Source organism: Somniosus microcephalus, chromosome 16 (genome assembly GCF_052327205.1).
Source record: "Somniosus microcephalus isolate GS21.2 chromosome 16, FLI_Smic_1.0, whole genome shotgun sequence".
Lineage (NCBI taxonomy): Eukaryota > Metazoa > Chordata > Chondrichthyes > Squaliformes > Somniosidae > Somniosus > Somniosus microcephalus.
This window is the reverse complement of record NC_141002.1, coordinates 103,703,036-103,726,436: the sequence shown is the minus strand read 5'-3', so window position 1 is coordinate 103,726,436 and position 23,401 is coordinate 103,703,036. Positions and strand designations below refer to the sequence as shown.

The following is a 23,401-nucleotide window of genomic DNA, read 5'->3' as shown; positions in this document are numbered from 1 at the left end:
GAACAAAAGAACTAGGAGCAGGAGTCGGCCATTCGGCCCCTCGAGCCTGCTCCACCATTCAATAAGATCATGGCTGATCTTCGACCTCAACTCCACTTTCCTGCACTATCCCCATATCCCTTGATTCCCTTAATATTCAAAAATCTATCGATCTCTGTCTTAAATATACTCAACGACTGAGCCTCCACAGCCCTCTGGGGTAGAGAATTCTAAAGATTCACCACCCTCTGAGTGAAGAAATTTCTCCTCATCTCAGTCCTAAATGGCCGACTCCTTATTCTGAGACTGTGACCCCTGGTTCTAGACTCCCCAGCCAGGGGAAACATCCTCCCTGCATCTACCCTGTCAAGACCTGGTAAGAATTTTGTATGTTTCAATGAGGTCACCTCTCATTCTTCTAAACTCTGGAGAATATAGGCCTAGTCTACTCAATCTCTCCTCATAGGACAATCCCCCCATCCCAGGAACCAGTCTGGTGAACCTTCGTTGCACTCCCTCTATGGCAAGTATATCCTTCCTTAGGTAAGGAGACCAAAACTGTACACAATACTCCAGGTGTGGTCTCACCAGGGCCCTATATAATTGCAGTAAGACGTCTTTACTCTTATACTCAAATCCTCTTGTAATAAAGGCCAACATACCATTTACTTTCCTAATTGCTTGCTGTACCTGCATGTTAACTTTCAGTGATTCGTGTACAAGGACACCCAGGTCCCTCTGAACACCAACATTTCCCAATCTCTCACCATTTAAAAAATACTCTGCTTTTCTATTTTTCCTACCAAAGTGGATAACTTCACATTTCTCCACATTATATTCCATTTGCCATGTTCTTGCCCACTCACTTAGCTTGTCTATATCCCCTTGAAGCCTCCTTGCATCCTCCTCACAACTTACATTCCCACCCAGCTTTGTATCATCAGCAAACTGGGATATATTACATTTGGTCCCCTCATCCAAATCATTGATGTAGATTGTGAATAGCTGAGGCCCAAGCACTGATCCTTGCAGTACCCCACTAGTTACAGCCTGCCAACCCGAAAATTATCCGTTTATTCCTACTCTCTGTTTTCTGTCCATTAACCAATCCTCAATCCATGCTAGTATATTACCCCCAATCCCATGAGCCCTAATTTTGTTTAGTAACCTCTTGTATGGCACCTTATCGAATGCCTTCTGAAAATCCAAATACACCACATCCACTGGTTCCCCCTTATCTATTCAGCTAGTTCCAACATAAAAAAACTCTAACAGATTTGTCAAACACGATTTCCCTTTCATAAATCCGTGTTGACTCTGCCCAATCCTATTATTATTTTCTAAGTGCCCTGTTACCACGTCCTTAATAATAGATTCTAGCACGGTGGCATAGTGGTTAGCACTGTTGCCTCACAGTGCCAGAGACCCGGGTTCGAATCTGGCCTCGGGTGACTGTCTGTGTGGAGTTCGCACATTCTCCCCGTGTTTGCGTGGGTTTTCTCCGGGTGCTCCGGTTTCCTCCCACAGTCCAAAGATGTGCGGGTTAGGTTGATTGGCTATGATAAATTGACCCTTAGTGTTAGGGGGATTAAATACGTGGGGTTACAGGGATAGGGTGGGGTATGTGTTGGTGTAGGGGTTACGGGGATCGGGTGGGATATGTGTCGGTGCAGGCTCGATGGGCCGAAATGGCCTCTATCTGCACTGTTGTGATTCTGTGATTCTGTGATTTTCCCTACTGCTGATGTCAGGCTAACTGGTCTGTAGTTCCCCGTTTTCTCTCTTCCCTCCTTTCTTAAATAGTGGGGTTACATTTGCTCCCTTCTAATCCGCGGGAACCATTCTAGAATCTATGGAATTTTGGAAAATGACAACCAATGCATCCACCGTTTTCTCTCTCCCTCCTTTCTTAAAAGAAGAGATTGGTACTGGTGATTGGGCTAGTTTGAGCTTAAGAACATAAGAACATAGGAAATAGGAGCAGGGGTAGGCCATTCGGCCCCTCGATCCTGTTCCACCATTCAATGAGATCATGGCTGATCTTCTACCACAACTCCCCCTTCCAGCCCCATCCCCATATCCCTTGATTCCATTAGAATGAGGTATGACCCTGCTGATCTCCTTGCTCTTTGCGTATGTATCTATATGGTCCTAACCAATGTTCCCCCTAATTTTAAATTCGGGGGCGCGGTCCCTTTAGCGGGCTGCGCGGCCCATTCAATGTTTCGCTACGTGTGTGAAATTTCACATTGGCAAAGCCAGACCCGGGCTGCGCGGGACCTGCAGAGAGCTGCGCGAGAGAGCGCTGGTCCTTACAATAAAACTGGGTCGTTTTCGTGTCTGCGCGGACTCATGTTGCACAACTTCGTCGTGTAAATCAGAACACATTGATGCAACGACTACTTTAGCCAGGGCTTAAAAGGTTAAATTATGAAGACAAAGGCAAAATACTGCGGATGCTGGAATTCTGAAATAAAAACAGAAAATGCTGGAAATACTCATCAGGTCAGGCAAGCGACTGTGGAGAGTCGGTGACCTTTTGTCAGAACTGGAAATGTTAGAGATGTAACAGGTTTTAAGCAAGTTCCCCCCTAAGCAGGAGCTGTCGCTCTGCGGTCGTGGGGGTAGTTGGTTGGGGGGGAAGGAGGGGGAGGGGAGGGGAGGGGCAGCACAACCCTGGGTAGCACTCTCGCCTCCGAGTTAGAAGGTTGTGGGTTCAAGTCCCACTCCAGAGTCTTGAGCACAAAAATCTAGGCTGACACTCCCAGTGCAGTACTGAGGGAGCGCCGCACTGTCAGAGGTATCGTCTTTCGGATAAGACATTAAACCGAGGCCCCGTCTGTCCTCTCAGGTGGATGTAAAATATTCCCCCGCCCTCGCTTTCCCCTCCCCCGCCCTCGCTTTCCCCTCCCCCGTACTCGCTTTCCCCTCCCCCGCCCTCGCTTTCCCCTCCCCCGTACTCGCTTCCCCTCCCCCGCCCTCACTTTCCCCTCCCCTGCCCTCGCTTTCCCCTCCCCCGCCCTCGCTTTCCCCTCCCCCGTACTCGCTTTCCCCTCCCCCGCCCTCGCTTTCCCCTCCCCCGCCCTCGCATTCCCCTCCCCGTACTCGCTTTCACCTCCCCCGCCCTCGCTTTCCCCTCCCCCGCCCTCGCATTCCCCTCCCCCGTACTCGCTTTCCACTCCCCCGCACTCGCTTTCCCCTCCCCCGCCCTCGCTTTCCCCTCCCTCGCTTTCCCCTTCCCCGCCCTCGCTTTCCCCTCCCCCGTACTCGCTTTCCCCTCCCCCGCCCTCGCATTCCCCTCCCCCGTACTCGCTTTCCCCTCCCCCGTACTCGCTTTCCCCTCCCCCGTACTCGCTTTCCCCTCCCCCGCACTCGCTTTCCCCTCCCCCGCACTCGCTTTCCCCTTCCCCGCCCTCGCTTTCCCCTTCCCCGCCCTCGCTTTCCCCTCCCCCGCCCTCGCATTCCCCTCCCCCGCCCTCGCATTCCCCTCCCCCGTACTCGCTTTCCCCTCCCCTGCACTCGCTTTCCCCTCCCCCGCCCTCGCTTTCCCCTCCCTCGCTTTCCCCTCCCCCACCCTCGCGTTCCCCGCCCTCGCTTTCCCCATCTCCGCTCTCGCTTTCCCCTCCCTCAGTTTCCCCTCTCCCCCCTCCCTCGGTTTCCCCCATCCCTCGGTTTCCCCTCTCCCCCCTCCCTCGGTTTCCCCTCTCCCTCGGTTTCCCCTCTCCCCCCTCCCTCGGTTTCCCCTCTCCCTCGGTTTCCCCCCTCCCCCACCCTCGGTTTCCCCTCTCCCCCACCCTCGGTTTCCCCTCTCCCCCCTCCCTTGGTTTCCCCTCTCCCCCCTCCCTCGGTCTCCCCCCTCCCTCGGTTTCCCCTCTCCCCCCCCCTCGGTTTCCCCTCTTCCCCCTCCCTCGGTTTCCCCTCTCCCCCCTCCCTCGGTTTCCCCTCTCCCCCCTCCCTCGGTTTCCCCTCTCCCCCCTCCCTCGGTTTCCCCTCTCCTCCTCCCTCGGTTCCTCCTCTCCCCCCCCCTCGGTTTCCCCCCCTCCCCTCCTCCCTCCCCTCTCTCCCCCCTCCCCTCTCTCCCCCCTCCTCCCCTCCCCCTCTCCCCCCTCCCCGCCCCCCTCCCCGCCCCCCTGCCCCGCCCCACCTTCCCCCCTCCCCGCCCCACCTTCCCCCCTCCCCCCCACCTTCCCCCCTCCCCTCCCCCCACTCTCTCCCCCTCCTCCTCCCCTCCCCCTCCTCCTCCCCCTCTCCCCCCTCCTTCCCCCCTCTCCCCCTCCTCCCCCCTCCTCCTCCCCCCCTCTCCCCCTCCCCCCCTCCTTCCCCCCTCTCCCCCTCCTCCCCCCTCCCCCTCCTCCTCCCTCCCCCTCCTCCTCCCCCCCCGCGCCCCCTCCCCCTCCTCCTCCCCCCCCGGCCTCCTGATTCTCGCAACTTCTCACACAACAGGCACTGGTGCAAAATCATGAGCAAAAATACTCAACTACAGGGGACCCGACCTTTACACAGTAAATGCAGTAACGTTAGCAGCCGTCACGTGATCAGGCGTGATGTGGTCACCACGTCATGAGGTCAGAACTTCACATGGTCAAACCTCCAGGTATACCTCCAACCCTTGTGCTGCCGGTGTGCCAAGGGTGACACTTGAGATTCACTATCTTTCCGATGAGACGTTAAACCGAGGCCCCGTCTGCGCTCTCAGGTGGGCGTAAAAGATCCCAAGGCATTATTTCGAAGAAGAGCAGGAGAGTTCTCCCCGGTGTCCCGAGGCCAATATTTATCCCTCGATCAACATAACAAAAAAAAAATCTGGTCATTATCACATTGCTGTTTGTGGGAGCTTGCTGTGTGCAATTTGGCTGCGCATTTTCCACATTACAACAGTGACCACACTTCAGAAGTACTGGATTGGCTGTAAAGCACTTTGGGACGTCCTGAGGTCGTGAAAGGCGCTATAGAAATGCAAGTCTTTCTTGTTTAAAGGGTTAATAAAAGTACTTGAAACACTGGGATGTGGCCTTTACATGTGGTGTGAGGAAAACACATGAAAGCAAAACTAAAATTTAATGCAGAGATAAATGGTGTAACTCTGGCAAAATCAATGTGTGTGTTTTATTTGTAAAACAAATGCAATAAAACCAGCTGAGAGCCAGTGGTTAAATACAAGTGGCAGCTTCTGATGCTGGCAGTGCTGCAGGAGACCAGAAATCCCAACTCTGTCTAACTTTGCTTCTTGAAAAACTCAGACTGGTCCAGATTGAGAAGGTGGGACCCCAAGGTCCCGCCCCCATGTCCATCTCTGGCATCTCATTGGCCAGGGTGACTCAGCGTTCAAGCCGAGTTAGCCAATGAGAGGAAGCACCGCCCCTTTTCTGGGCTGGGTCCCGCTTTTTTCCGATTGGCTGGGCTGTTGCCAAGTGGGCAAGGCCGGGCGCTGATTGGCCGGCTCGCTGGTTGGGCTTCTTTTGTTGTTCGGGAGTTGGGCTTTTTAAGGTTGGGCCCGGAAGAAGAATGAGTCAAAAGTTTTGCATTGATGTGAATCGGCAAAGGGAGAGAGTTTAGTGCAGGAGCTCCAGACACAAGTGCTCTCCTCGGCACAGAACAACCTTCAGCTTTGGCTTGGATTGGGGATTGGGGTTTGGGGTTTGGTGTTTGGTGTTTGGGTGCCAGTCACTGAGGACATCGAATGGGCGCCTCCTGGGGCTGAGCTGGCATCAAGGAAGAAGTTCCCAAGCGACAAAGAAGCCAAGAAGGAGCAGCCACCCAGAGGCAGAGCCAACAGGTGCGTGTGTTAGACCTGTGGTCAGTGCTGGGAGGTGGACTTCCCCCTAGGGTAGGGACAGAGACAGGGACCTGACCTTACTCCGACTTGGACCTCACCTTTCTCAGACTTGGACCTGGCACATCCTGGAGATCCCAAAGTCTCCAAATAGTTTATTGCACACCTGGACAAGCCCACTGCTGGTATTGAAACAGAAAGCATGCAGCAACTGTGGAAGGGTGCATGCCTCGACCTTCTTGTCTCTTCTCCCTCACAGATGTTGAGTGTTCCCAGCATTTTCAGTTTGTTCCCAGTATGTGCAAATATTTTTGCTTTTTATCCACTTCTTTTGTGAAAGGTGCTATATAAATGCAAGTTTTTCTTGTGTCTTAGCAGAATGTAACTTGTGCAGACTGTCCTGTAATTTAAGTGGGTTCCCTGAGATCTCTTTTAACGTGTACCTTTTCTAATGTGACCACCCATCTCTTTGTAATGTATTCATGAATACTGTAATTGGGTTGCTTATCTCGGTGCGAATAAACATCCCACTTCGCCTTGCTCCAGTCTTTTTTTTGTGTTCACCCCCTAATCTGTAAACTTGCTGTTTTAAGACTAGAATACAAGAAAGGAAATATTTGCATTTAATCTAATCCGGATAAGATCTGCAATCATCGCAGGTGAGATGTTATCACCTGAGGTACATTTTTTCATGGGTTTAACTAAAGGTTGTGTGTTTGAGTTTATTAATGTCCTACAATTCACAAAATAACTTCACAGCAGACTGGAACTGATAAGATAGCTCAGTTATTTTCCCTCCCTCTCCTCCCCCACAAATCTCTTAGTCACAGCTTTTATCAAAAGTTGAAGTTTTTTATATTTCTGATGTTTTCTACAGTGAAGTACTGGGCTGGATCAAATCCTAGTACAATCCAGCTATGTAACAGTTTGTGACTAAGCTCCTTTAAAACCTACCTCTGACCAAGCTTGTGGTCACCTGTCCCACTATCTCCTCCATTGGCTCGGTGTCAAATTTTGTCTGATTTCTTCTTAGGCAGTCCCTTGGAATCGAGGATGACTTGCTTCCACATTAAAAATGAGTTCTCGGGTGACTGATGAGTCCAATGCGGGACCTACAGACTCTGTCACAGGTGGGGCAGACGGTGGTTGAAGGGGCGGGTGGGTGGGGTGCTTGGGTTGACGTGTGCTCCTTGCGCTGCCTGTGCTTGGCTTCCGCTTGCTCCCGGCGAAGAGACTCGAGGTGTTCGGCGCCTTCCCGGATGCTTCTCCTCCACTTTGTGCGGTCTTGGGCCAGGGATTCCCAGGTGTTGGTGTGGATGTTACACTTTTTTTTTCAAGGAGGCTTTGAGGGTGTCCTTGAAGTGTTTCCTCTGCTCACCTGGGGCTTTTTTGTCATGCCGGAGCTGATTTACGCTCCTGTGAAGCGCCCTGGGATGATTTCCTACGTTAAAGGCGCCGTATAAATGTAGGTTGTTGTACGGGGAAAAATAGATCAATGTTTCGTTTCTCGTACAGACTCTCAGTTCTGCAACCGTTAGTTAACCTGTCTTGCCCCTTTACTGACTGTCCTGTGTGCTTCCAGCATTTTCTTTTTTTTATTTCAAATTTCTGGCATCTGTTTCATTTTCTCTCTTTATCCATTCGGCCCCTCGAGCCTGCTCGGCCATTCAGTTAGATCGCGGCTGATCTGTACCTCCACCCCGTTTACCTGCCTTTTGCTCCGTATCCCTTGATACCCATTCCCAACAAAAGTCTATCGATCTCCGTCTTGAAAATTTCAGTTGACCCCAGCGTCCACAGCCTTTTCGAGGAGAGTTCCAGATTTGAGTGAAGTGCTTCCTGACATCGCCCCTGAACGGCCTGGCTCTAATTTTAAGGTTCTGTCCCCTTGTTCTGGACTCCCCCCCCCCCCCCCCCCCCCCCCCCCCACCCCCACCAGAGGAAATAGTTTCTCTCGATCCACCCTATCAAACCTATTAATCATTTTAAGAACCTCAATTTAGTTCACCCCTCAACCGTCTAAACTCAAGGGATCTCCTGACGTCCCAGTCTTGTGTTAACTCCACATTTTTGTACTGAGGTCGACAGGCTCCCCTCGTAGCTCAGACCTGAGACTGAGGGGATCAGCCTCACCGCTCCCTTCTCTGCACCTCCTTCAGAACTTGAACGATTCCCTTGTGCCTCGGTAACCAGATTAAGACACCAGTACCGGCACAGAAAGAACTTGCATTTCTATAGCGCCTTTCACAATCTCGGGGCGTCCCAAAGTGCTTTGCAACCAATAAAGTACTTTTGAAGTGAATGAAACTGTTGCCGTACTACACTTTTGGTGTCAGCTGTGGCTCAGTGGGCAGCACTCTTGTCTCTGAGTTAGAAGGTTGTGAGTTTGAGTCTCACTCCAGAGACTTAAGCACAAAATCCAGGTTGACACTCGCAGTGCAGTACTGAGGGAGCGCCGCACTGTCGGAGGGGCAGTACTGCGGGAGCGTCGCACTGTCGGAGGGGCAGTACTGAGGGAGCGTCGCACTGTCGGAGGGGCAGTACTGAGGGAGCGTCGCACTGTCGGAGGGGCAGTACTGAGGGAGCGTCGCACTGTCGGAGGGGCAGTACTGAGGGAGCGCCGCACTGTCGGAGGTGGCGTCTTTTGGATGAGCCATTAAACCGAGGCCCCGTCTGCTCTCTCCACTGGACGTAAAAAATCTCGACAATATTTTGAAGAGCAGGGGAGTTCTCCCCAGTGTCCCGGGGCAAATATTTATCCCTCAATCAACATCACTAAAAACAGATTGTCTGGACATTATCATATTGCTGTTTGTGGGAGCTTGCTGTGTGCAAATTGGCTGCCACGTTTCCCACATTACAACAGTGACTTCATTGGTTGTAAAGCGGTTTGGGACGTCCTGAGGTTGTAAATCCTCTTTCTTTCCTTTCTTTAGTGCAGTAAGCAGCAGCATTTTTTTTACAGACTGGTAACAGAAAACAATATAGTGATTACCGCAGCACAGATAAGCCACACACCAACCTGACTTGGAAATATATCGGCCGTTTCTTTATCATCGCCTGGTCAAAATCCTGGAACTCCCTCCCTCGCAGCACTGTGGGAGCACCTTCACCACACGGACTGCAGCGGTTTGAGAAGGCGGCTCACCACCACCTTCTCGAGGGCAACTAGGGCTGGGCAATAAATGCTGGCCTTGCCAGGGACGCCCACATCCCATAAACGAATTTTTTAAAAAAGGACTGGATCTCTGCTCTGTGCAGTCCAGTATCATGTCCATGTGGTGTATTTAATCCAGGGATGATTTTGAGGAGATGGATGCGACGTGGCTTATAAATCAGATTTAAAGCGCTGAGCCGCTTGCCTTGCTGATGTTTGTATATTTCTGATCAGGGATGAGAGATTTCAGTTATGTGGAGAAGCTGGGATTGTTCTCCTTGGTGCAGGAAAGGTTAAGAGGCGATTTTAATCGAGGTGTTCAAAACTAAAGGGTTTTTGATAGAGTAAATAAAGAGAAACTGTTTCCAGTGGCAGGAGGGTCGGCAACCAGAGGACACGGATTTAAGGTGATTGGCAAAAGAACCAGCGGGGGGGAGATGAGGAGACTTTTTTTTCACGCAGCGAGTTGTGGTGATCTGGAATGCGCTGCCTGAAAGGGCGGTGGAAGCGATTCAATAATTTATTTGTTTCTATGGGTAAGTGAAGTTTAGAGGTCAGTGAACAGTACAAACTTAGCATCAGTGTAAAAGTTGAGGCTACACTTGTGTGGTGTGAATCTGGAGTTGAGGGCCAAGGTGACTCCAGCTCGAGTCGCCTCCCGTGTCAAGTCTGGTCTTGACTCCAGATTCACATTAACTGCCGTTGGTGTGAAGTGAAACCATTTCAGTGACTCTAATTGTGGTGTGAATGCAGCAGGTTTCTGAAAATTTACATGCGACTTGAGTACTTTGTATGATCGCCTCGTATTGATCTTAAAATGGAGAGTCTACTTTTGTATGTGAAGAGCTTTTCTCTGATGTATAAAGTGGTTGTAAAGTCCCCAATACGTTACTGGGATTTAATACTTGTCCCAAAATTGCTTGTCGAATGAAACATAAAGCGATGTCTGAGATTATATTGGTGAGGAGAAACCTGAGATACTTGGACTATTTCTGCTGGAGCAGTAAGAGGAGGCTTGATAGATTTTTTAAAAAAATGATGAAGGGCTTTGATGGGGTGAATGAGGAAAGACTATTTCTTCTGGTTGTGGAGTTAATGATGAATCGTCCACAACAGCTTGTGTTTATGTTGCACCTTTTTTTAACGTAGAAAAATATCCCGAGGCGCTTCCCAGAAGCAATTATCAAACAAAATTTGACACCGAGCCACATAAGGAGATATTAGGACAGGTGACCAAAAGCTTAGTCAAAGAGGGAGGTTTTAAGGAGCGTCTTAAAGGAGGAGAGAGAGGCAGAGAGGTTTAGGGTGGGAATTCCAGAGCTTGGGGCCCAGGCAGCTGAAGGCACGGCCACCAATGGTGGGACAAAGGGAAACGGGATGCTCGAGGCCAGGATTGGAAGGAGCGCAGAGATCTAGGAGGGTTGTAGGGCTGGAGTCGGTTAAAGACAGTGAGGGGCGAGGCCATGGAGGGATTTTAATCACGAGGATGAAAATGTTTTTAAATCGAGGCGTTGTCGGACCGGGGGCCAATGTAGGTCAGCGAGCCCAGGGGTGATGGGTGAACGGGGCTTGCTGCGAGTTAGGACACGGGGCAGTGAGCCCAGGGGTGATGGGTGAACGGGGCTTGCTGCGAGTTAGGACACGGGGAAGTGAGCACGGGGCGATGGGTGAACGGGACTGGTGTGAGTTAGGACACGGGGCAGTGAGCACAGGGGGTGGATGGGTGAACGGGGCTTGCTGCGAGTTAGGACACGGGGCAGCAGAGTCTCGGACGAGCTGAAGTTTACGGAGGGTAGAACTCGGGAGGTCGGCCAGGAGAGCGTTGGCATAGTTGAGTCTGGAGGTAACAAAGGCATGGAGGAGGGTTTCAGGAGCAGAGACGGGCGATATTCCGGAGGTGGAAGTAGGCGTTCTGGGTGATGGAGAGGAGATGGGGTCGGAAGCTCGGCTAGGGGTCGAATAGGATGCCGAGGTTGCGAATGGTCTGGTTCAGCCTCCGTCACCAGGGTGGGGAATGGAATCGGTAGCTCGGTCAAGTCAAAATTGTAACTAAGGGGAGAGGTTGAGGATATTTTTCATGGGGAATTGTTGGAGCCTGGAATCCTTTGCCACGGAGTGGTTATGGCCGAGACCATCGCATCGTTTAATCGAAGAGTGGATCAATATTTGAAGGAAGAGAGCGGTACAAGGCGAGAGCGGGGCAGTGTGATTAGTTTTGGATTACTTTAGCAGAGAGCCAGAACGGACACGATGGGATGAATGGCCACCTCCAGTGTGCTGTAAATCTCTCTGGTTCGAAGTAGCTCGAACAACCCAGGTTAACAAGGCCATTAAAATGCAAACCAAGCACTAGGGTTTATTTCCAGAGGGATAGAATTGAAAAGTAGGGAAGTTATGCTAAACCTGTATCAAACCTTGGTTAGACCACACTTGGAGTACTGCGTACAGTTCTGGTTGCCATATTATAAAAAGGATATAGAGGCACTGGAGAGGGTGCAGAGAAGATTTACAAGGATGATACCAGAAAATACGAGGGTGTACATATCAGGAAAGGATGAACAGGCTGGGTCTCTTTTCTCTTAGGTCACCCCTCAGCCTTTTTTCTAATAGAGGTCTTTAAAAATTATGAAAGGTTTTGATAGAGTGGACACCGAGAGAATGTTTCCGCTTGTAGGGACGAGCAAAACTAGAGGCCATCAATAGAAGATAGTCACCAAGAAATCCAATCGGGAATTCCAGGAGAAACTTCTTTACCCAGAGAGTGGTGAGAATGTGGAACTCGCTACCACAGGGAGTGGTTGAGGTGAATAGTATAGATGCATTTAAGGGGAGGCTGGACAAGCATATGAGGGAGAAGGGGATAGAGGGTTACGCTGATAGTTAGATGAGGAAAGACAGGAGGAGGCTCGAGTGGAGCATAAACGCCGGCATGGACTGGTTGGGCCGAATGGCCTGTTTCTGTGCTGTATATCCTGTGTATGCAATCTCTGCAAAATAGTATTTTTCCCAAAGAAGTTAATGCTGACCTACGGTTCGTGGGGATAAATTGCCTCTCCTTTTGTTGATGTTGGCTTTAGCAAGTCACAATTCGGAAGGACTTGAGACGCTGCATTCATTGGAAATGATGTCAAAGTCTGCACACCATACAAGGCAGTGTGTGTGTGCCTGCGTGCCTGGATCTTGCACACATTGGATGTTATAAAAACTCTTGTGAAACAGGGTTCCCAGGAACACTTCCTTAAAAGCCAACAATTGCTGGACACACACACGGACAGCTTGGGCAGTGCCCAGAGTGGAGTCTTGGAACTTTTCTTTCATTAAAAGTGTTCGGTTTGGGTAGATTTTTGGAAAAGATTTTGCCCATTACAAATCACCAGTTTCGAGCTGTACAAACTGCCCTCAAGACTTGATACTCCCCAAGTCAGCTTTTGTACGGTTAATGTCAAGTTTCTTCTTTTCTTGGAGCATGTAGCAACATCTTGCATTTATATAGCGCCTTTTAATGTAATGAAACGCCCCAAGTTGCTTCACAGGAACCTAATCAGAGGTCGGTGTTAAGCTGCATCTTAAAGGAGGGGAGAGAGCCGGAGAGGTGTAGGGAGGAATTCCAGAGCTTTGGGCCCAGGCAGCTGAAGGCACGGCCGCAGATGGTGAAGCGAAGGAAATCAGGGATGTGCAAGAGGCCAGAATTGGAGGAGGGCAGAGACCTGGAGGGTTGTAGGTTAGAGATATGGAGGGGGCGAGGCCACGGAGGGATTTTATCAGTAAGATGAGGATTATAAATTGGAAGTTTTGGTGAACCAGGAGTCAATGTCGGTCCGCGAGCACAGCGGTGATGGGTGAACGGGACTCGGTGCGAGTTAGGAAACTATTGAAATCACGCTCTGTGGTTTTGTTGTTTCCCCGAGTAATGTAAGCAAAATTTGACTTAATCGGCCATTGTAAAAGGGTTCAGTGTCTCAGGAATGCTAATGATGAATTTTCTTTGTTATGTTTGTGTCTTGGGCTATTTTTCCAGTCTCCGTTTTGCACACCTTTCCTAGGTTTGGGGGGGGACGAACAGGCTGGGGATCGTTGATGGTTGTGGGAGCTTGCTGTGCACAAATTGGCTGCCGCGTTTCCTACATTACAACAGTGACGACACTTCAAAAAAAGTACTTCATTGGCTGTGAAGCGTTTTATGACGTCCCGAGTTCATAAAGGCGCTATAGAAATGCAAGTTCTTTCTTTTATGTAGGGCCTTGAACACCGTGGTTATTTTAATCTTCATCTCCCTTCCTGTCAATAGAAACACAGGTACAGCAAAACTGCTGGTGCCTGAATATTCACCATGCCCTGAGTTTCACATCCTCTTCACAGATCACTTGCTGTATTTTAAGACTAGACCAGTTTTAAAACTACAGAATTAAATGGCTTTCATAGTTTAAACCGAGAACAGATGTCTGTCTCGTACTGGTGTGGTTTAGATCCCACCACCACCGCAGTTTGGGGATTTTGAATTCAGTTTTATTTTTTTTTAAAGCTGGTCTCAGTAAAAGTGACCGTGAAGCTGTCTGGTTGTCATTAAAAACCCAACTGGTTCACCTAAGATGTCCTTTAGGGAAGGAAGCCTGCCATCCTTACCCGGTCAGGGCCTATAGGTGACTCCAGTCTGAACTGACTGGTGAAGTGGGGGGGTGGGCAGTAAAGGCCGGCCTTGCCAGCAACGCCCACAGCCCAAGAATGATTTTAGATAAAATAGTGAAGCTGGGTGAATAAAGCATGCTGCCACAGAGTTGAGCCAGCCCGAACCACTTGTGTTATCAATATGATTGACGACAGACTGACTCAGTGTTTGTCTAGCACGTATCCTGTATGAGCTCACCGTGACCTCGCGCTGACCTCAGGTGATTTTGTGTTTGACGTTAGTAGATTGCATTATGACTGCTCTTCCCTCTGCACTCTTTGCTCTGCTGTAGTTGCCCTTCCCTCTGGGTCAGAAGGTTGTGACATTGAATCCAACGCCATGATTTGAGCCGAACGTCCAGGGCAGATGTTGCGTTGGCAGAGCTGCTGTCGTTCGGATTGTTTGGGTGAATCAGCAACACCTCGGTTTTAAAATTCTCCTCCTTGTTTTCAAATCCCTCCGTGGTCTCTTCGCCCCTCCCTACCTCTGTAATCTCCTCCAGCCTCACAACCCTCCGAGATCTCTCCGCTCCTCCAATTCTGGCCTCTTGCGTATCCCCGATTTTAATCGCTCCACCACTGGCGGCCGTGCCTTCAGCTGCCGGGGCCCTAAGCTCTGGAATTCCCTCCCTAAACCTCTCCGCCTCTCTCTCTCATTTTTTAAGACGCTGCTTAAAACCTGTCTCTCTGTCCTAATATCTCCTTATGTGGCTCGGTGTCAAATTTTTGTTTGATAATCGCTCCTGTGAAGCACCCTGGGGCGTTTTACTGTGTTAAAGGCACTATATAAATACAAGTTGTTGTTGAACCGAGTTCCCACCTGCTTGTTCTGGTTGACAAGTTTAAAGGTAGTGGGGGCGAGGGTAGAGGTTGTAGTCTGGAAAGATACAATCCAGAGGGGGAAATGAAGAGAGATTATTTTACGCAGCCAGTTGTTGTGATCTGGAATGCGCTGCCTGAAAGGGCGGTGGAAGCGGATTCAGTAGTAACTTTCAAAAGGGAATTGGAGAAATACTCGCAAGGAGAACATTTTGCAGGGCTGTGGGGAAAGAGCAGGGGGGAGTGGGACTAATTGGAGAGCTCGACCAAAGAGCCGAATGGCCTCCTTCTGTGATGACTGCTTCTAAACCCTCGTGATTTTGTTTTAATGTCTGTTTTTAAATGTTGCCCTTCCCTTTTTGGGGGGGGGGGGGGGGGGGCTGGAGGGGGAATGAAAAGGAAATAATGTACTCAATAATCATCAGGTGAGAATGCGCTGTATTAGTTCCCAAGCTCCAGTGTGGTTTTTGCTCATGTTAATGATCTAACACATTTTTGCATTATTCATACACCGTAATCATCAGTCAATGCAAAACTGTTGGAGCCTGGAATGCTTTGTCGCAGGGAGTGGTTGCGGCAGAGACCATTGCATCTTATAAGGGAAGGATTGGATAAGTATTTGAAGCAGAGAATATAGAGAGAGAGAGAGAATGCAGGGCCGTGGGATTCATTTTGGATTGAAGAGCTGCCATGGGCACGATGGGCTGAAAGGCCTCCTGTGCTGTAAACCTCTCTTTTCAGGGATAGAACCACATGGTGCAATTAATTTGGTGTCTTCATTTACCAAACTCTTCACTTTCTCGTGCTGGGTGGCTGTTGCTCATGGCTGAGAGGGCCTTGGGATCTTGTTGAAAGTTCCCAGTTTCCCACCCCAGTCTTCAAGTCATCGAATGATTCAGCACCAAAGAAGGCCATTCAGCCCATTTACTCCCCTGCTCTTTCCCCAGAGCCCTGCAAAATGTTCTCCCTTTTTCAAGTATTTACCCAGTTCCCTTTTGAAAGTTACTATTGAATCTGCTTCCACCGCTCTTTCAGGCAGCGCGTTCCAATCATATTCCCTGTAGGGAGTGGGATGAGCTGAAATGCTCAGAGAGCTGGCACGGGCTCGATGGGTCGAATGGCCACCTTCCGTGCTGTGACCATTCTCTGATTCTAGGCTTGGCTGAACCAGACTGCAAATCTTTCCAGCGGAGACGAGGCTTGTAGTCCCTCGAGTACAGAAGATTCAGGGTGATCTAATCAAGGTGTTTAAGATGATTAAAGGATTTGATTGAGTAGATAGGAGTTGATCAGGTAGAGAGAGAGAAACAATTTCCTCTGGTGGGGGGGAGTCCAGAACAAAGGGGCAGATCCTTAAAACTTAGAGCCCGGCTGTTCAGGGGTGATTGTGTGAAGACGTGCTTCCCAACAAGGGTGGTGGAAATCTGGAGCTCTCTTTTCTCCTCCTACCCCCCCCGCCCACCCCGCGCAACAATCTGTTGAAATTGGAGGTCAATGGAAAACTGAGAATGATATATTTTTGTTGGGTAAGGGTGTTAAGGGTTACAGAGCTAAGGTGGGTATATGGAGTTAAGTCACAAATCAGCCATATTACACAGGATATACGGCACAGAAACAGGCCATTCGGCCCAACCAGTCTGTGCCGGCGTTTATGCTCCACTCGAGCCTCCTCCCGTCTTTCCTCATCTAACTCTATCAGTGTAACCCTCTATTGCCTTCTCCCTCATTGTTTGTCTAGCCTCCCCTTAAATGCATTGATACTATTCGCCTCAACCACTCCGTGGTGGAGAGTTCCACATTCTTGCCGCTCGCCAACTTTCAACATGATCTCCAGGCCCCCTCGGCCATGAATAACAGCCACCCACCACTCCATGATCTCACTGAATGGCGCAACAGGCTCGAGGGGCTGAATGGCCTCCTCCTGTTGCAATGGAAGTGGTTTAGATCTGTATTAAATAATAATGAGCCTGACCTTTAACCTTGACTTCCCTACTCATTATTAAATATGGAATCATTTTATGCAAAGACTGAGTCAGGTGTTTGAATTTTATAAGCCTGACTTTTTTTAAATTTTAAGATTAAATATAAATTTCGTTTATAGGCTTAAACGATAGAGACTATTAAAATGCAGAAACTATTGGCGATTTAAGCACAATATGAATCACAGAATCATACAGCACAGACGGAGGCCATTCAGCCCTCAGACTTCTTTTGTTTCTTTTGTCCGATCGCAGCCCTGCCTTCGATCTAGTTTCTTTTCTTTCCAGTTTTGAAGAAGGGTTCGACCCGAAACGTCAACTCAAATTTCTCTCCACGGATGCTGCCTGACCTGCTGAGTTTTTCCAGCATTTTCTGTTGTTATTCTTGCGCTGGCTCTTGTTTGGAGCTGATTGCATCATGAAATTATTTAGCATTAGAAACTAACCTGATATTGGGGCAGGTGACCAAAAGCTTGGTCACAGAGGTAGGTTTTAAGGAGCGTCTTAAAGGGCGGAGAGGTTTAGGGAGGGAATTCCAGAGCTCGGGGGCCCAGGCAGCTGAAGGCACGGCCACCAATGGTGGAGCGATGGAAATCGGGGATGCGCAAGAAGCCGGAATTGGAGGAGCGCGGAGATCTCTGAGGGTTGTGGGGCTGGAGGAGGTCACTTCACTTTGATGTGCAGTAACTGTTGCTGTGTAGCTGGGGGATTGGTTTGGGTGTATGAGGCTTCAGTACTAAAGCTGGGATGTCGGGACCCACAGTCTTTGCTGTGTCCAGCGCACTAGGACAGTTCTGAATGACGTGAGGACTTGAACCCATAACCTTCTGACTCGGGCAAGACCGTGTGCCTAATGTATTTAGCATCAGCAGAGGGACATGAGAAAAGTCTTAATTCCCAAAGTCTAAAATTGGCTCAACTGCTCTGGACTGTCAGAAGTTTCGAAAGGAACCACTTGCGTCTCTCGAACTCCTTGAAAATAGAAAGCCTGGGAACGGAGAGGGAGGTGAGACCGCAAGGACAAGGAGGGGTGATGGAAAGTTTGTTTTTAAAAGGTGAGGAGGTGGGTGGAGTGACAATCCAGTGGCCATCTGTGTCCAAATGACATTCTTAACACACTACTGTCATTGCATAAACATAGAAGTGAGCAGTGTGCAGTCACGGTTCCATGAATGGTTTTAAGGGAAGTATGAGACTAATAAAGTGAGTTCACCGTCTCTCAATTAGGAGGGTCAAGTCTTTGGAAATCTCGTGCTATGTATCGGACCATCTTCTGAATGGTTGGTTTAGAATCCAATTTGAGTAACCTGTGTTTTTCCAGACAACTTTGTAAATCACAAACCTCATCGCTCAGTCAAACACAGTTTGATCACCGCACTTAATTTTTTAAAATTTGTTCATGGGATGTGGGCGTCGCTGGCAAGGCCAGCATTTATTGCCCATCTCCAATTGCCCTCGAAGGTGGTGGTGAGCCGCCCTCTTGAACCGCTGCAGTCCGTGTGGTGAAGGTGCTCCCGCAGTGCTGTTAGGGAGGCAGTTCCAGGATTTTGACCCAACGACGATGAAGGAACGGCGATATATTTCCAAGTCAAGATGGTGTGTGACTTGGAGGGGAACTTGGAGGTGGTGGTGTTCCCATGCACCTGTGGCCCTTGTCCTTCCAGGTGGTTGAGGTTGCGGGTTTGGGAGGTGCTGCTGAAGAAGCCTTGGCGAGTTTTGTTGATGTACTCCCAGTTTGGCTTGAGCGTCTTGTATTTGAAGTATGAAAATGGTGATGGTCTTGGGGAGGCTCCTGCACTGTTTTAAGTGTTAAATACTGAAGCAGTGTGAGACTCTGAACAATGAGGTTGCATTGTGTTCGCGTTGGGTGGAGCTTCCTAGTTTGTGGTGGTGTGGAGAACGATGGTTAAACTTGTCTGATTCTTTTTTAAAAAAATTTAAAAAAATGTAGTCACTTCACATATTCAGCCAAGTTCTCTTGTTTTTGTTGGTGTTTAATCTCGTCCCACGCCCACTGAACCTGGTTTCTGGACTGTAGCCTGGTTCTGTTGCTGTTTTTGAGATGATGCAATCTCTTTGTGGGGGTGTATTTTCCGATTGGTGATGCGAGGGTGTACCAAATTCCTGTCTGCGCTATTTTTAGCCAGTTTTAAGTAGGGAAACTGGGCTTATCCAGGCTGGAACAGATGCAGGAGAGTAGGAAAGTCGATGTACTGGTCCACACGGAGTGCGATGTGACACAGAAAGAAAGGCATCGCATTTATACAGCACCTTTCACGACCTCTGGTCGACCTGGGACCTCCCAAAGCGATCCAGTGAAGTTCTTTTGAAGTGTAGTCACTGTGGTAATGTAGGAAATGTGGCACTCTGTTTTAGTGACGTTTGAGGGATAAATATTGGCCCCAGGACACCTGGGAGAACTCCCCTGCTCTTCTTTGAAACAGTGCCGTGCGATCTTTTATGTCCACCCGAGAGGGCAGACGGGGCCTCGGTTTAGCTAATCCTTGGATTTGCCAACAGGGTCCACAACCTGCAAGGAGCGACCCAGAGCAGATCAATGAGCGAACAACCGTAGACAATCCCAAACACAAGACCAGGGCTCAAGACCCTGCCTTAGAGGTGTGAGGGGTCACAGGAACTCCGACCATAGACAACCGATAATGGAGGTGTTAATACTATTTATTCATCACAATTTTGTCAACTAGGTGTCCGAACATGATAACCAATCGCCCCACCCTATCTCTAATCTTCACCAGCCCTACAACTCTCCGAGATCTCGATGCTCCTCCAATTCTGGTCTATTGCACATCCCCCACTTCCTTTGTCCCACCATTGGTGGCCGTGCCTTCAGCTGCCTGGGCCCTAAGCTCTGGAATTCCCTCCCTAAAAGTCTCTGCCTCTCTCTCCTTTTTAAGATGCTCCTTAAAACCTACCTCTTTGACCAAGCGTTTGGCCATCTGCCCTAATATCTCCTTAATGTGGTGCGGTGTCACATTTTGTTTGATAATTGCTCCTGTGAAGCAGCTTGGGACATTTTTAATATGTTGAAGGCGCTCAATAAATACAAATTGTTGTTAAGGCCTGAACTGGCTCCGAAACAAAGCGAGATTCTCTATCCTCTGGGGAGCCTCGCTCCACTTTGGTTGTCGAGCCGCGACAGGATTCAAGCTGCCTTTACAGTGTAACTGCAGCGTCTGTACGGAGTATACACTGACCTTCCCATTGTGGCGTAAACGCACCGTTACATCAACACCAGCGACCACATTCAAACAGCACGTCATTGGCTGTGTAGCACTTTGGGGGGCGTCCTGAAGATGTGAAAGGTGCTATAGAAATGCAACGTTTGTTCTTCAGTAAATTGAGCAACTGCACACTGCCTTGCACCAATATCAATCTTTCATCACCCGCAAACTTTAATCAGAAGGCATCTGTTTCCTGTTTTTCATTTGCCTGGAGACCATCGGCATATTGTGTTTTAATCTAGCGCTGCATTGGCCAGAGTTTTTCACTCTGGTATGTTGGAAGCTTGACGTCTACGATGGCAGAATGTTTATTGTGATGTTACCAGGAATTAAACCGCGATTCATTTTGGGGGGGGATTGAGAGTCAACCAAGTTGGTGTGGTACTGGAGTCACGAGTAGGCCCAGACCGGGGACGGACGGATGGGTTCCTTCCCTAAAAGGGACATCGGTGAACCAGTTGATTTTTCAACGACAATCCGACAGCTTCACGGTCACTTTTTTGCTTCAAATTCTCACAGTGGGATTTAAACTTGCATTCTCTGGATCATTAGTCCAGGCCTGTGGATTTCCAGTTCAGTAACATGACCACTGCACGACTGTACCCCGGTCGTGTTGTGTAAGTAAAAAGGGATTTAATTTTCATCAATAGCTTGGGGTAGATGATTAATGAAACTGAGGTTGTTTTGCTAATGATCTTGACCAGCCCAAAGAGTGTGTGGTGTGATGTGCTAACCATGACATTTTTGCCTGTAAAGATTCTGAGACCGGCTAGATTTTAAAAATTGGGTGGGGGGAGGTTTGACTTTTTGGGGGAAAGATTCTTCCATACTTTGTTTCTCCACTTGTACTAGTTACAGGCTCCGGATTACTCCAGTGGTTCTTGTGTGTAAATGGTTAAGCTATTTCCCTGTCTGCAACAGCAACAACTTGTATTTATACAGCGTCTTTAACATAGTAAATCGTCCCAGGGCGCTCCACAGGAACGATTATCAAACGAAATTTGACACCGAGCCACGTAATGAGAAATTGGGACAGGTGAGCAAAAGCTTGGTCAGAGGTAGGCGTTAAGGAGCGTCTTGGAGGCGGAGAGGTTTCGGGAGGGAATTCCAGAGCTTTGGGCCCAGGCAGCTGAAGGCACAGCCACCAATGGTGGAGTGATTGGAAATTGGGGATGCGCAAGAGGCCAGAATTGGAGGAGCGCAGAGATCTCGGAGGGTTGTAGGGCTGGAGCAGGTTACAGAGATAGGGAGGGGGGAGGGCCACGGAGGGATTTGAAAACAAGGATGAGAATTTTAAAATCGAGGCGTTGATGGAACAGGAGCCAGTGTAGGTCAGCGAGCACAGGGGGTGATGGGTGAACGGGACTGGGTGTGAGTTAGGACACGGGGCAGTGAGCACAGGGGGTGATGGGTGAACGGGACTGGGTGTGAGTTAGGACACGGGGCAGTGAGCACAGGGGGTGATGGGTGAACGGGACTGGGTGTGAGTTAGGACACGGGGCAGTGAGCACAGGGGGTGATGGGTGAACAGGACTGGGTGCGAGTTAGGACACGGGGCAGGGTGAACGGGACTGGGTGTGAGTTAGGACACGGGGCAGTGAGCACAGGGGGTGATGGGTGAACGGGACTGGGTGTGAGTTAGGACACGGGGCAGTGAGCACAGGGGGTGATGGGTGAACGGGACTGGGTGTGAGTTAGGACACGGGGCAGTGAGCACAGGGGGTGATGGGTGAACAGGACTGGGTGCGAGTTAGGACACGGGGCAGGGTGAACGGGACTGGGTGTGAGTTAGGACACGGGGCAGTGAGCACGGGGTGATGGGTGAACGGGACTGGGTGTGAGTTAGGACACGGGGCAGTGAGCACAGGGGGTGATGGGTGAACGGGACTGGGTGTGAGTTAGGACACGGGGCAGTGAGCACAGGCGGTGATGGGTGAACAGGACTGGGTGCGAGTTAGGACACGGGGCAGGGTGAACGGGACTGGGTGTGAGTTAGGACACGGGGCAGTGAGCACGGGGTGATGGGTGAACGGGACTGGGTGTGAGTTAGGACACGGGGCAGTGAGCACAGGGGGTGATGGGTGAACGGGACTGGGTGTGAGTTAGGACACGGGGCAGTGAGCACAGGGGGTGATGGGTGAACAGGACTGGGTGAGAGTTAGGACACGGGGCAGGGTGAACGGGACTGGGTGTGAGTTAGGACACGGGGCAGTGAGCACGGGGTGATGGGTGAACGGGACTGGGTGTGAGTTAGGACACGGGGCAGTGAGCACAGGGGGTGATGGGTGAACGGGACTGGGTGTGAGTTAGGACACGGGGCAGTGAGCACAGGGGGTGATGGGTGAACGGGACTGGGTGTGAGTTAGGACACGGGGCAGTGAGCACGGGGGGTGATGGGTGAACGGGACTGGGTGTGAGTCAGGACACGGGGCAGTGAGCACAGGGGGTGATGGGTGAACGGGACTGGGTGTGAGTCAGGACACGGGGCAGTGAGCACAGGGGGTGATGGGTGAACGGGGCTGGCTGTGAGTTAGGACACGGGGCAGTGAGCACGGGGGGTGATGGGTGAACGGGACTGGGTGTGAGTTAGGACACGGGCCGAATGGCCTCCTGCTGTGCTGTATGATTCAATGATTTATTACATTGTCACCCGAGGTCATCCTGGCCCAATTGGAAGCTGGGCTTCGGTACAACCAAGATGAATAAATCTATCGCAAAGCTGCAATGATAAGGTTTTGGAGACATAGCTGACACACTTTAATTTTTTTTTAAAAAAAACAGAACATCCTAAATAGATGCTATAGGAATAATCTAGAGCCCTCTTTTTGGTTTCTTAACTTGTCCCATTTGTGTGTGTGTGTTGTGTGTGTGTGTGCAATGCGCCGCCGCCGTGAACCACTGCAGTCCGTGTGTTACCGAGGTCAGCAGAGTCCCTTCCCTAAAGGGCAGTAGTGAACCAGATGGGTGTGTACAACACTCCGGTCGTCTCATAGTCACCATTACTGATACTAGCTTTTTATTCCAGGTTTATTTAATTAACTGAATGTAAATTCCCCAGCTGCAGTGGTGGGATTTGAACTCATGTCTCGGGATCATTAGTCCAGTAACTTACCGTACCCCTAGATTCATGGCCGAATGTTGGCCAGGGGAACTCCTCCCTCCGCCCCCTCCCCTCGCTCTTCAAATGGCCTTGGTGGGATCTCTTGCGTCCACCTGAAGAAAAGGCAGACGGGGGGAGGGGGGGATCTCTGTTTAATGTCTTGTCTGAGAGACGGCACCTCCACTGGTGCAACACTCCCCTGGTATCGTGTTGAAGTGTCGGTCTAGAATAATGGGCTTGAACTCACGACCCTCTGACTCACCGGCGAGAATGTTCCCACTGAGCTAAAGCTGTCAGAATGATTCATTTCTCTAGCGAGTGTGGTTTAAACACCTCGGCACTGGCCTGGTGTGGCAAAAGCTCATAGCGTCATATTGGGTAGTTCACGTCCACTATATTTGTGTGTGTGTGTATCTCTCAAAATTCAATCCATCCAAGCGACATCATCCAGTGGAAATGAGCAGAAAACCAGCTGTGTTCAGACAGCATAACAACAGAAGATGCTGGAAATACTCAGCAGGCCAGGCAACATCCGTGGAGAGAGAAACCGAGTCAACGTTTCAGGTCGAGACCCTTCTTCAGACCTGGTTTCGACCTGAAACGTTAATTCTGTTTCTCTCTCCACGGATGTTGCCTGGCCTGCTGAGTATTTCCAGCGTCTTCTGTTGTTGTTTCGGATTTCTAGCA

At 50.0% G+C, this 23,401-nt stretch overlaps 1 protein-coding gene across 1 annotated transcript in view; it reads left to right on the top strand.

The window, feature by feature from the left end:
• Positions 1-5,444: 5,444 nt before the first annotated feature.
• The window catches only part of LOC147106451 (serine/threonine-protein kinase 38-like), a 76,463-nt gene continuing 58,506 nt past the window's right edge, over positions 5,445-23,401 (top strand). The window contains exon 1 of the mRNA XM_086009638.1: positions 5,445-5,755. The gene's annotated coding sequence lies outside the window, so the exon portion shown is untranslated. The remainder of the gene's footprint in view (positions 5,756-23,401) is intronic.